Here is a 14,066-nt window from a genome sequence, read left to right as displayed (position 1 = left end):
ATGATTTTTTTAAAACAATTTTTTTATATTTTGGCATGTAGTACTATGACGATATCTATGAAATTACAAAACAATAAGGAATTCTGTTTAAGGGCACCTAGGCCTGAGATAGAGTCAAGATGGTCATATTTATATATATAATTATTTATGTAAATTACAGCTAGGATAGCCATGTGGGTAGTCTGAATATTCTAAAATGGACCCCAGAAGATAATACAAAACAGTTGTATGTGACAGATATGTCGCACAAATGTTGGAAATATATCAAACAAATTAAAGACAATACACAGTTACAAGAAGGTATTTACAATGTACTGCACATACAAACACCAAAGCTGAATTTGCATATTAACAAATAGTTATTGAGAGGCTAAGGCCTGGAACAAATTGGGACTGTTGGAGTAGAGGAGAGTAACATATCATATGTCTCAGTTTATACAGTAGGAAGCAACAGAAAATTAAAATTATCCATTGAAGAAATAGTGGATACAAGTGGTAATTAAATAGAGAGAGTGAGCATAGGTAGGATAATACATTATTTAGAAATGGGAGTTAATCCAAGACTACATGAGTATGACTGATAAACTACAGTCCCAAGAGTCTTCCAAAAATTCTGACAGTACTAAATCCATTAAAATACATTGCAGCAGAGCAGACTGTCTGGAACAGGACAGATTACTATAAATGTGCCTAGAAATCAATTATATCAAATGAAAGCCCTATCCACACTGATCTGCCTTTGCCTATTTAACTGACATGTCGTACTTCACCTTATGGAAATGGTGTTGTTCTAAATCACAAGCTCTGGGATGATGCAAAGAGACCCAATAAATAATGGAGTGCGTCACTACTTCAAGCTGAATGTAAAAGGAAGTCTCTAGAAAGGCTAATGTACGAGGTATCTTAGAAAATGATGAATTCAATACCTATACAGAAAGAGGTGTGCAATTATGTGATTACCTTTTTGTAGCCATAAATAGACCATGACGTATTTCGAGACTTTGTTCCAGGCTAGTTAACAATTTGGTACTGGAATGTAAAGAAATATATCCTTGATATAACCAACCAAGGAACACAAGCACTAACAATCTTCTAATAGACCATCATTATTTATTTGAAAAATTTGAGAACACAATCACACATCTAGTGAATGTGTACTATACATCTATTGTTATGCAATTACCTGCAAAGAACATTGTTTCTATATAGAAAAAAGGAATGATTCAGATATCAGGAATGCATGAACTGGTCATAAAAAGGATGGCCTAGATTTCAGAGCTTGTTAAACACAGATTTTACTGCTATATTCATGTCAGAAACTGAATTCCCAATCTCCAGCAGTGACACCTCATACAGTGTTACATACTAATTGCACACCGCTACACACTATAACATTGAAAAGGAGTATGCTTACTGTATGTTTCATATTTAACCTAGCATTGACACGACATTCCTCTGTCAGAATGTGCAAATTGCATCATATAATCCAAATGCCACCACAGTTATATCCATTGTTTCTTTGGAACCTATATATATATATATATAGCTATATATGTATATATGGGTCTACTTTGTTTGATAGAAAACATATTTCAGTGAAACTCATTTCATCGAAGCCTCATTTCACTGAAAATTAATTGCCTGAGCACAATTCACTGAAAGCTCGCGTCACTGAAAACTCATTTGACTGAAACTCATTTTGTCTAAACAGGTATATGCCCTGTTTCCAACTTTAGTGCAATCCTGGAGTTAGTATATATAGTAAGGGGGGTGTGGATGGGCACAGCCCCCCACATTGGTGGGTGCGGGGGGCATAGCCCCCCCACCTATTTTAAATGTTGTAAACTATAGGCATGGATTCTTACAAGTCAAATGAATAACTCTTTCCAGAAAATAATATATACCCAAACTATAACTCTTTCCAGAAAATAATATATACCCAAACTATATGGGGGGGCTATGCCCCCCACACCCACCACTGTGGGGGACTGTGCCCCTAATAAATCCCCTAACTAATAAAATAAAACAACCACGACCACCAGTGTATTTCCGAAGCATTTGATATTGCTCCACACACTAAGCGCTTTCACCATTGAAACATGGCTTCATCAGAGTGAGTGGTAGCTCATCAGCAGACCATATTTATACACTCATTAATCATCCAATTACACATTTAAATCCCCTAACTATATAGGCTAACTCCAGGATCACACTAAAGTAGGATCCAGACATATACCTGTTTAGACAAAATGAGTTTCAGTCAGTCTCACCTTCAAAAGAGCCCACAACAATACCGGAAAAGTGTAGTGTCCCAGAAATCACAGAAGCACAGGTGAAAACAGCCCTTTCAAAAGCCACACTGCCGTGCCACTTACAAGGCTGAGCAAGGAGATGGTGACGGTAAGCTGCCTATCGGGGGCTAGGATCCGCCATATAACAAACGCACTCAGGTCACTCAAAAGCACGTACAAATATGACTCCGTCGTTGTCCATGCCGGCGTGAATGACCTGAGACGTACCTCCTTGGACTACATGAAAAGAGACATTGAGGAGCTCTCTGATTATGTAGCCCAGGCTGGTATGACCCTGACCCTGAGCAGCATCCTGCCCTCACCAAGAATGATGCCACAATACAAAGACAAGATGATCAGCTTTAATAATTGGCTCAATTACTGGTGTCATTCTAGGGGGATCCAATGTCTGTCTGCTTGGGATGACATGCTGGACAAGCCACGCTGCTTTGCAAGGGACGGCTTGCACCTGTCACCACTGGGCTTCCGGATATTGGCTAAGGCTCTTGCCACCCCCATAGTGCCTTTTTTAGGCAAGGCTCAAAAGACGAACCCACCTCCTTAGAAAATAAAAATGGAAAAAAATTAAGGGTAATGCTGCTCAACGCCAGAAGTCTAAATCTCAAGATGCAGGCTCTCGAAGCACTCCTCAGTATGGAGAACATTGATGTCTGTGCTGTAACCGAGACCTGGTTCAAGGCTCCTGAGAGCACCCCAGCGCTACCAGGCTTTACCTCGTATCATGCTTTTCAGCCCCAAAACCCAGGCCAAACCACAAAGGGAGGGGGAGTATCCATATTCATCAAGGATACCCACACCTCTAGGTTAGTGGCAAATCATGAAGCATCGGAGACCATCCAGGTGCAGCTAACCGTAGGCAAAACTGATATACAGCTGGTTGCATGTTAAAGACCACCCTCCCAATCTCAAGAACCCCACTCAGCCTTCCTGAAGACATTGGAAGATATGAATGTCTCACCAAATACCATCATATTGGGAGACTTCAACTACCCTAACATAGACTGGGTGCACTATTCTAGCCCTAACACCCTAGTCCAAAGGTTCCTGGAATTCATAAACTCAAATGCAATGGAACAGCTAGTCACCTCTCCCACAAGGGGGGATAATATACTAGACCTGATCATCACAAACATGGGGACAAAATGCTCCACACCGGAAGTATTGCCCTCACTGGTGAGATCTGACCACAAACTAATCACCCTGGATATACATTTACCACCTCCACCCCCAGCACAAAAGACTACAGTGAGAAACTTCTCAAAAGCCGACTTTACACTTCTCAAGACTGAGATGATATCATTTAAGCCCTCAGGGCCAATGGAAACGACATCCCACAATGCTGAATCCTACACAAATGCTTTCTACGGACATCTCCAAGAATGCATGGATCGTGCAATCCCAAATAAAACCAAGACCCTCTCCACCAAAGGAAAGCGTCCTGTCTGGTGGACCCCAGCCATAAACAAATTGTATAACAAAAGAAGGAAGCTACTGCAAGACAGAGCAAAATCCCATAAAGGGAAGGCATCTCTGATAAGCACTAGTAGAAAGCTATGTTCTCTCATAAAAATATCCAAGGCCAACTTTGAGAGAAAAATCACCAAGGACACTAAAGATAACCACAAGGCATTCTTCAGTTATGTTAGAAACCTGGGCGGAAACACTCAGATATGCTCAGAGTTAGTACACAACGACAAAAAATTTACCGAACCCACAGATATTGCCAACATTCTGGCAGACAGGTTCAGTGCAAATTTCTCCCCTCCCTCAGCTCCAAAAGAAGAAATACTCATCCCAGCTGAATATAACCTCCCTGTCATCTCTGATGTCCAGGTGAGAACCGCCCTCAACAAAGCAAAAAACACAGCATCTATGGGACCTGATGGTATCCCCGCTGCGTGATACGTGAACTCCAAGAGGAGCTAAACCCGCATATAAAAATGTTATTTAACCTTAGCCTTACTACAGGATATGTACCTGAATACTGGCATACAGCAACAGTGGTACCACTCCACAAGGGAGGCTCCACTACAGACCCTGGGAACTACCGCCCCATAAGCTTGACCAGCCTGGTTTGCAAAGCTATGGAAAGAATTATTATGGAACTCATAAACAACGACATTGGGGACCTACAGACACTTGATCCCACCCAGTTTGGCTTTGTAAAAGGCAGATCCTGCCTTTTGAACCTGGTTGACTTTTTCAAAACAGTCACTAGAGCCATTGATGAGGGCAAGGCAGTCCATACAGCCTACCTGGACTTGGCTAAAGCCTTCGACACAATACCCCACTCGGGGTCATAGAAAAGCTAAACAGCTTAAAAGTAAATCCATATGTCACAAGATGGGTTGCAAACTGGCTAAAGAACAGAACTCATAAAGTCAAGATTGTGGGAGCCATGTCAGACTCAAAGCCAGTCACAAGTGGTGTCTCACAGGGCTCTGTCCTGGGACCCCTCTTGTTCGGCATTTACTTCTCAGATGTGAAAGCAAACATGGGAGGGTTGTGGCTGACAAAGTTTGCAGATGACTGCAAACTAGGCGCCATAGTCGATACACCAGCTGACACATACATCCTACAGAAAGGCCTCACCGAAACGGACAACTGGTGCCGGAATCATGGCCTTAAACTGAATGCCAAGAAATGTATAGTCATCCCCTTTTGGAAAAACAAAATACCCACAAATTATCACATAGACAGTAACCCACTGAGTACCGAAAAAGTAATTAGAGACCTGGGGACCCAAGTTGATAGTGACCTCTCATTTGACACCCATGTTGCCAAAGTGGTTAGAAAGACTTTCTACCTTGCCCACCTTATCATGAAGGGGTTCACATCCAGATCAAAGGAGGTCATCATGCCCCTGTACTCCTCCCTTATCAGGCCCATGATTGAGTACAATGCCCCATTTGGTATGTACCTCACCCGGTACTTGCAACAGCTGGAGAGACCCCAGAAGTACCTCACCAAGAGGATCAAGGGTTTCCAACATATGTCATATGCTGCCAGGCTAAAGAAACTCCAGCTTTATTCAGTAGCATACCACCTGCTCAGAGGTGATCTGTGCCTGACATACAAGGCCATGTCCAACCAGGAATTGATGGACATGCTCCACCTCAAAAAATCAAAATCCATAAGAACCACGAGAGCCAAAGATTTAAACCTCAGTACAAACATGAATAGAACATGCTGGAGTGACAGATTCATAACTTAGAGGCTTCCCATACTCTGGAACAAAATCCCAGTCCATGTTAGGCAGAGCCTCTCACTGACTGCCTTCAAGAGAAATCTTGACGAGTGGATGGGAGATCGTAGGTTTACCCCGGGGGTCACCCCTGTATCGCTACTTAACAGAGGCACAGTAAACTAATTTTAATAAGTAAGGGGGTCTTCAATGTGTCGATTCTAGACAAAGGCACAATATTCTAAATTTATTCTATACACCTTAGTACCACTACATGGGGTGGCGAAAGCTACATCTCTAGGGCTAGGCTTGCAAATGCCTCAGGGCAGATAGCCTAGTACTAAACTATGAAACTATGAAACTATGAAAAACACAGCATCAATGGGGCCAGATGGTGTCCCAGGCTGCATCTTGCATGAACTACAGAACAAACAAACCCCCTACCTAAACACGCGGTTCAGCTTCAGCTTCTCCACAGGCTACATGCCCATAGAATGGCGCACAGCAATGGTTATTCTGCTCCACAAAGGAGGGGTCACAACTGACCCTGGTAACTATTGCCCCATAAGCCTGACTAGCCTGGTCTGCATCATCATGGAACTCATTAACAAAGACATTGCGAACCTCCAAACACTTGACCCGACCCAGTTCGGCTTTGTTGAGGGCAGATTATGCCTGCTAAACCTTGTTGACTTCTTCAAGACAGTTACCAAGGCCATAGATGAGGGAAAGGTGGTTCACACAGCCTACCTTGATCTCGCCAAGGCGTTTGACAACATTCCTCACTCGGGAATTATAGAAAAACTCTCCAGCCTGAACATAAACCCCTACGTCACAACATGGGTTGCCAACTGGCTTACAGACAGAACTCACACAGTAAGAATAGCGGGCTCCAGGTCTGATTCTAAACCAGTCACAAGTGGTGTCCCGCAAGGCTTGGTTCTGGGACCCCTACTGTTTGGCATATATTTCTCAGAAGTACAGGCAAACACAGGAGGACTATGGCTAACCAAGTTCGCCGATGACTGCAAACTGGGAGCCATAATTGACTCTCCGGCTGACACGGACATCCTCCAAAAAGGCCTTACTGAGATGGACACCTGGTGTCAAAGTCATGGCCTCAAGCTAAATGCCAAAAAATGCATAGTCATCCTGTTTGGGAAAAATAAAACACCCACGAATTACCACATAGGCGGCAGCCCCTTAATACAGAAGAGGTAGTAAGAGATCTGGGGACCCAGGTAGATAGTAATCTCTCCTTTGACAATCATATTGCCAAAATAGTTAGGAAATTCTTCTATGTGGCCCATTTAATTACTAAGGAGTTCACATCTAGAAATAAAGAGGTTATAGTGCCTCTCTACTCGTCACTCTTCAGACCCATCATAGAGTACAATGCCCCATTTGGGATGTACCTCACAAGACACTTCCAACAGCTTGAAAGACCACAAAAGCACCTCACCAAGAGGATTACTGGCCTCAAACATATGTCCTATGCAGCCCGACTGAAAAAACTCCGGCTGTACTCAGTTGCATATTGCTTACTCAGAGGTGATCTCTGCCTGACTTACAAAGCCATGTCCAACTCAAAATTGATGGACATGCTCCACCTAAAGAAATCCAAGTCACTGCGAGCCTCACACTCTAGTGAGCTAAACCTCACCACAACAATAAATAGAACATGCTGGAGGGATAGATTCCTGTCACAGAGACTCCCCATGCTTTGGAACAAAATTCCTAACTACATTAGGCAGAGCCCCTCACTAACACTCTTCAAGAGAAGCCTTGACGAGTGGATGGGTAACAGAAAATACACCCCTGGGATCACTTTATTGGCTCTGCTTGAAAGAGGCTCAGTTAATTAATCAATGGGACAGCAAAAGCTGACACGCTCTGGCTAGGCTTATAAGTGCCCTCGGGCAGATAGCCTAGTACCTACCTATGAACCTATGAACATAGTAAACTCATATATTAAACTAAATACTTAACCAAAATATTATAGTAATCATATAAATTAACTATCAATTTAAATTAATATTTTTATTTATCAACAATATTCATTTAAGCCAGACTTGTATATAGCACCCAAGTTAACAATCCACAGTTTCTCCTTTCCATGTTTTGATAAATTAGATAAACTATCCCCAACAACTGCATCAATCCCTACAAAAATAAAATGTGCAGAGGTGTGTTCCATATGAAGTTTAAATACTGTACTCCTAGGACACTTACAGTGTCTGATGTTTAAAAGATCTAGATGTCTGCCCTATATAGAAAGCCCCACATTGGCATAGAGCCATATAAATTATCCATTCAATATTACATTTAATTAGATATTTGATGCCAAAAATATTGCTACTGAGAGCATATTTAAATGCCAGCATAACACCATGAGGATTAAGAGTACATATTGAGCATGGGATTGGGAAGGACAACCAGGTTTCATACATAAATGGCTGAGTATTCAGCAAACTGCCTCCTAGCTATTTATAGAGATGCTCATTGAATATTATGAACATAAGTGATAACACTAAACAAGAAGCTTGATTTAGATCTAGAAGCAGTGCAGAAATTTAATAAATACAAAGAATATGAAGTTCCAAAAAATATGAATATTCCAAATATATGAAAGATTTGGAAGATTATGAGACAGTAAAAACAAAATGAAAACTCCAGCAAAGCTAGAACTTCCACTGAGTGACCTCCCAAACCTCTTGTGTCAGAGGCACATGGGATATATGCAAATGACTCTTATGAACATCAGGTGTTTCAGCTAATTGACGATTCTGAATGCCCATGACTTGTTTCGTCATTTTAATGGACAATTTCAGGCCAATAAAGCCAAACCCCACTAGCTGTGGATATGCATATTTTGGCCTTGTTATGACCTCGTCAGCACAGCACAAGCAGAGTGTTTGACTAAGCATAAGAAACACAGGGCTGTTATACCCAGCTGATGTCCATTATCATTAGGATTACTGCAAAAATATCCCAAACAACAAAGACAATAAGTGAGAAGGTCACTGAAAAACCAATCAGTAAAAACAAAATGAAAACTCCAGCAAAGCTAGAACTTACTCTGAGTGACCTCCCAAACCTCTTGTGTCAGAAGTACATTAAAACGACGAAACAAGTCATGGGCATTCAGAATCGCCAATTAGCTGAAACACCTGATGTTGATAAGGAAGATTATGAGACAGAATTAAGAACTCGTAAATTAAAGAAATTCAATAGAGACATGAATGACTACAAGAATAATTTCACATATTCCTGGAAAAGTCAAAAGCATACTGCTCATTTTTCTGATGGAGATAAAATGAAAGTGAGATTTAACTGAAAAAGAGTTGTTCTATCCTTAAAAGTACAATCCATAACCAAGAATCTAGTACATCAGATGTTTCATTGAATTTTCCTAGCATGGATACAGAAAATGACATGGTTGATTTGGTAGAAATAATTCCTCTGGACAATAAAAAGAAAAGAAGTGGCCCTTTAGACAAGCTAGATGCAAACATAGAAGAAAGCGTCAAAGCAATATTCAGGACGAAGATTTAAATATGACTGATCTAAGTTTAGAAAATCCAAAAAACAATCTGGTTGTGAGTCTATCTATGGTAAATTTAACAGATATGGAAACAAAAGTGCTTACTAAAGGTTTGGGATATATCCTCCTGTTTTGTTTCTGAATTTTCCACAGTTATGGACATTAAAGAATGTTGTTGTGTCCTTAGTTTAAGATATTACTACAGTTCAAGGCAAGATGTAAGTCAAATGTTGAATATATCTTTTAAATTAAAAAAAATCTGCATTCCAGCCACCATACCACCCTGCAGTCAGAAGATTCAAACAACAGGTGATTCATGAATTCTATGTAAGTAACAGATTAATTTTTAAAAATTTGGTTCTAGCACGAATAAGAAAGAGAAAATTGCTTAAGAAAGTTTAATTAATAATGAACAAACAATTATTACGAGATCAGATAAAGGTGGTAGTGTTATGAGATTCGGATGAGTATAACAAAGGCATTTTAAATCAGTTAAGTGATCGAACCTCATATTGTAAGTTAAGTTTAGATCTGACTAATGAATTTAAAAGATACATTGATAATTTTTTGACCACTGCTAAAGGAGGAGGGATGATTTCAGAAGAGATATTAAATCATTTAATGGTCGATGATCCCAAACCGCAATATTTTTATCTATTGCCTAAAATATGGGCATCCGTAGAAAACCTACAAGGTAGACTCATATTTCCTGGACGTGGTTCTCTTATAGAACCAATGTCTGTCTATTTGGGACAACAATTAAAACATTTGCTTCATCTAATAAGAGCACAAATTAAAGACACTATAGAATTTTTAAGACTGATGGATGATATTCAAGTATCACATAATTCATATTTATGTACACCAGATGTACAGTCACTATACATTAGTATACCACATAAAGGTGGAATATTATAGCAATAACCCATGCCTGGGTGTGGGTAATGGGATTTACCCACGGTTGGTATGGTTTGGTCCCGTGGGCGAAGCCCGAGGGACCAAACAAAGACAACCGTGGGTAAATCCCGCATTACCCACACCCAGAAGTGGGTTATTGCTATTATACTATGACATTATTTAAGAAAAGAAATAATTACTTTTCTTAAATAATGGCATTGTATAATGCCTCTTTGCTGCCCTTCCGCAGCTGTCTGGTATCCGTGGCAGTTCTGATGTACTGCGCATGCCTATGCAGTACATCAGAGCTGTGGCCAAAAGCAATGGAGAAAGCAAGATCTCTGTTGTTTTTTACTGTTTCGCTATGTTAAATGGGTTTAACATAGCGAGACAGCTTTAAAATGTCCGTTGCTTATTTTAAAGCTGTCTCGCTATGTTAAACCCATTTAACATAGCGAAACAGTAAAAAGCAACGGAGATCTTGCTTTCTCCGTTGCTTTTAAACCTGTCTCGCTATGTTAAATGGGTTTAACATAGCGAGACAGCTTTAAAATAAGCAACGGAGATCTCCGTTGCTTATTTTAAAGCTGTCTCATATGTTAAATCCATTTAACATAGTGAGACAGGTTTAAAAAGCAGCGGAGAAAGCAAGATCTCCGTTGCTTTTTACACACTGTGACGCTATGTTAAAGGAGTTTAACATAGCGAGACAGCTTTAAAAAAAGCAACGGAGATCTCTGTTGCTTTTTTTAAACCTGTGTCGCTATGTTAAACTCTTTTAACATAGCGAGACAGTGTTTTAAAAGAGACTTATACTAATGGAAAAAGTCTGGGCGACCGGACCTTTTTCCATTAGTATAAGTCAATTTACAACATGCACGCTGGCCAATCAGCGTGCACGTTTTGGAATATTAATGGGGGGGTCATGGTATAATAGCTGTTAGATACTGGCTGAAGCTTTCTAATTTATATTTGGATTCACATATTCAATTTTTGTTAAGAATGTTAGGTAGAATTTTAGAACACAGTGCTTTTCAGTGCCAAAACGAATACTATCTTCAAATAAAGGGAACATATATGGGCTGCACTGAGGATAATTTAATATATAATGAGAAGACTATCTACAAGAAATATTTGAATATGTGGCATCGCTATCTAGATGACTGCTGGTGTGTATGGACTGGATCATTAGATTTATTTAATGAGCTTGTTAAATATCTTCATTATAATGGTTTTGGTTTGACATTTATGGATAAAGTGAATTTGTTTAATATTGACTTTCTAAGTGTGAATGTTACCAAAATGATTGATGGCACTACTGCAACATGTCTATATAGAAAGCCATTCACTAAGAATTATTTATTAGAGGCAGAGAGTTGGATTCCCAACCACATCATTAAAATATTCCAAAACCACAGTTTTTAAAATTGAGGAAAATTTGTAGTTCAGTTAATGAATAGCAAATTGAGGCTAATAAAATGGAAGCAAGATTTGTAATTAGAGGCTATAATAACGCTATAGTTAGACAAGCAAAAACAGAAGCCCAGTAGGTGCCTAGAGAGGAACTATTACATCTAAGGGCAGATAGAACAGATGATGATAATAAAATCTACACCTAGGTTAGTTAAAACTTATGGTACATTTTTTTTTTAAATTAGAGAGGTTATTAATAAACACTGGCACATTCTAAAGACTGACCCATGTTTTGAACAAGTTTTAGGCAATCAATGTCAGTTTGGATACCGAAGTGGTAGAAATTTGGGGAATATTTTAATGGTTTAAGAGAGCTAATAAAAGAAAAGAGATACAGAATAGACCATGTTATAGGAAATTTTGTGGGAACTGTGTATATTGTAAAGTAGTTTCTAAAAGTAAGTTGTTTATATCTGTTAATTCCCCTAAAGGTTTTGACATTAATTATCTGATTAAATGTACTACTGAATGAATAATTTATATGGCTGTATGCCAATGTGGGGCTTTCTATGTAGGCCAGACATCTAGACCTTTTAAACATCATATAGCCTTACATCTTAGCAATATGCACTGTAAGCATCCTAGGAGTGCATTATTTAAACTTCAACTGGAACACATCTCTGCACATTTTATTTTTGTAGGGACTGATGCAGTTGGGGATAGTTTATCTAATTTATCAAAACTTGTGCTGTTAGAAAGGAGAAACTGTGGATTGTTAACTTGGGTGCTTTGTACAAGCCTAGCTTAAATGAATATTGTTGATAAATGGAACTATTAATTTAAATTGATAGTTGATGTATATGATTAATGTAATATTTTGGTTAAGTATTTAGTTTACTATATGAGTTTACTATTGTTTTTTGCTATGCAGTTTGAATGTCAACATTAAGTTGAGGCAAAGTCACTTATAGAAGAATGTTTTTAAAGAATTTTGCTGTGAATATCCTGTTTGCACTGATAATGCCAGTGAGTGAAACCAGTTTTCACTGTTTGTGTTTGTAAGCACTATAGTTCATGCTTTTGCCAGATTGATATCTTAATTATTAAAATATTATGAAATAACAATTTTACTTGGTGAATTATAACAATGTTTTTCATTAAGGAAACATTAGAGTGCTGGTTTGCATATATATATATATATATATATATATATATATATATATTTTTTTTTTTTTTTCTTGTATGGATAACATAGAGTAGAGAAAGGAGTTGACTTAATGTTGTAGGATAATGGCTATTTAAAGGTTAAAGGATGGATGTGCGGGGGAAGAGAAAATGGAGATCATATAGAAAAAGGATATAGTGTTTGTTAGATAAGGGGTTTTGGAACCATCAATGTCTACTGAAGATATATATGTAGGTGTTTTAAATTTAATCTAAACATCCAAGATAACTACAACAACAGAGACCGCAAAAGGATGAAAACAATGTAACCAACTCAATAGTATGTTGTATGTTTACACTGAGAAACAGCCTTAGCACATGCAAAATCTACATTTGGATAAACAAATAAAACATTGTTTTTTTCAGGGAGACATGTCCTCCTGCATCCCCCGCACCCTACTAATTATACAAACTAACTTTGATACTGGACAAACACTGGGTAAGGGCAAACTTTCCAACTGCTAGATTTGTGCAGTCTTGCATACTTGTTGATCAGCTGCCTAGACGACCATATGCAGTTGATTAAGCAGCTGTCAATCTAACACACAACTGATCCATTCAATAGCATCCATATCTTTATATATATATATATATATATATATATATATATATATATATATATATATATATATATATATTTATAGGTGTGTGTCTGTGTGTGTGTGTGTGTGTGTGTAAAGTTTTTAGGTGACTTTCCTGCTCAGAAAACATTTACACTGCACATCATTAAAGGGAATGTAACTTGTCATAAACAGCAACTGATTTTAAGCTAGGGAAGTGCTTGCCAAGATTTTAAAGCTAATACTCAAAAGATGAGCAGTGGTTTATAGTTTATTTTGTGGCATTTGAAGGTTTGCTAGAAGGATGAAGGTTCCTCGGATTGGAGAAGTGGTTTCCACCGAAAACCTTCCTGCCAAGAAATCTAATTTGATTAGCTTGTAAGACAGGAATACAAATATTAGGGTATATCTGTGCTTGACTGACAGCCATTATTTTTGTTAGGTTAGTAAGGAGCAGTGATATTCTTTATGTGGTGAGAGGGTCATAAACCACCATCTGATGTTTTTATCTTGCTTGTAGAATGGACAGGTTCTTCTCTGAGGCTGAAGTGATAATTTGTAGTCTGTACTGTAAATATGGGAGTAGGATTCCTTAACTGTCCAAAACAAGCTATATAGCTCATACTCCAAAGGTCCTGATCCCACAACGAAGAATTTTCTGATTCAGAGCATACCTCCCAACCATGCCGAATTACAAATTTTTTTCCAAGTTTTAGGGTTCAAATGAAGGGGTACTATGATTCTTTTGTTTTTAATTTTTCACGCTGTTAGATGATGTCAGCTCTGTCAGGGCTACCAGCCTGTTGGAATTGAGCTCAAGGAGCTCATGCACTTCCGGCTGGCTTGGCTGCTCAAATGCGAGCAGCAGCGGGAACAGCACAGGATCTTTGTTAGAGTGGGAATGAATTGCTGGTGCAGGATCGGAACACAAT

Source organism: Protopterus annectens, chromosome 2.part2 (assembly GCF_019279795.1).
Source record: "Protopterus annectens isolate FY-2018-M chromosome 2.part2, PAN1.0, whole genome shotgun sequence".
Classification (NCBI taxonomy): domain Eukaryota; kingdom Metazoa; phylum Chordata; order Ceratodontiformes; family Protopteridae; genus Protopterus; species Protopterus annectens.
This window is presented reverse-complemented; position numbering follows the sequence as displayed.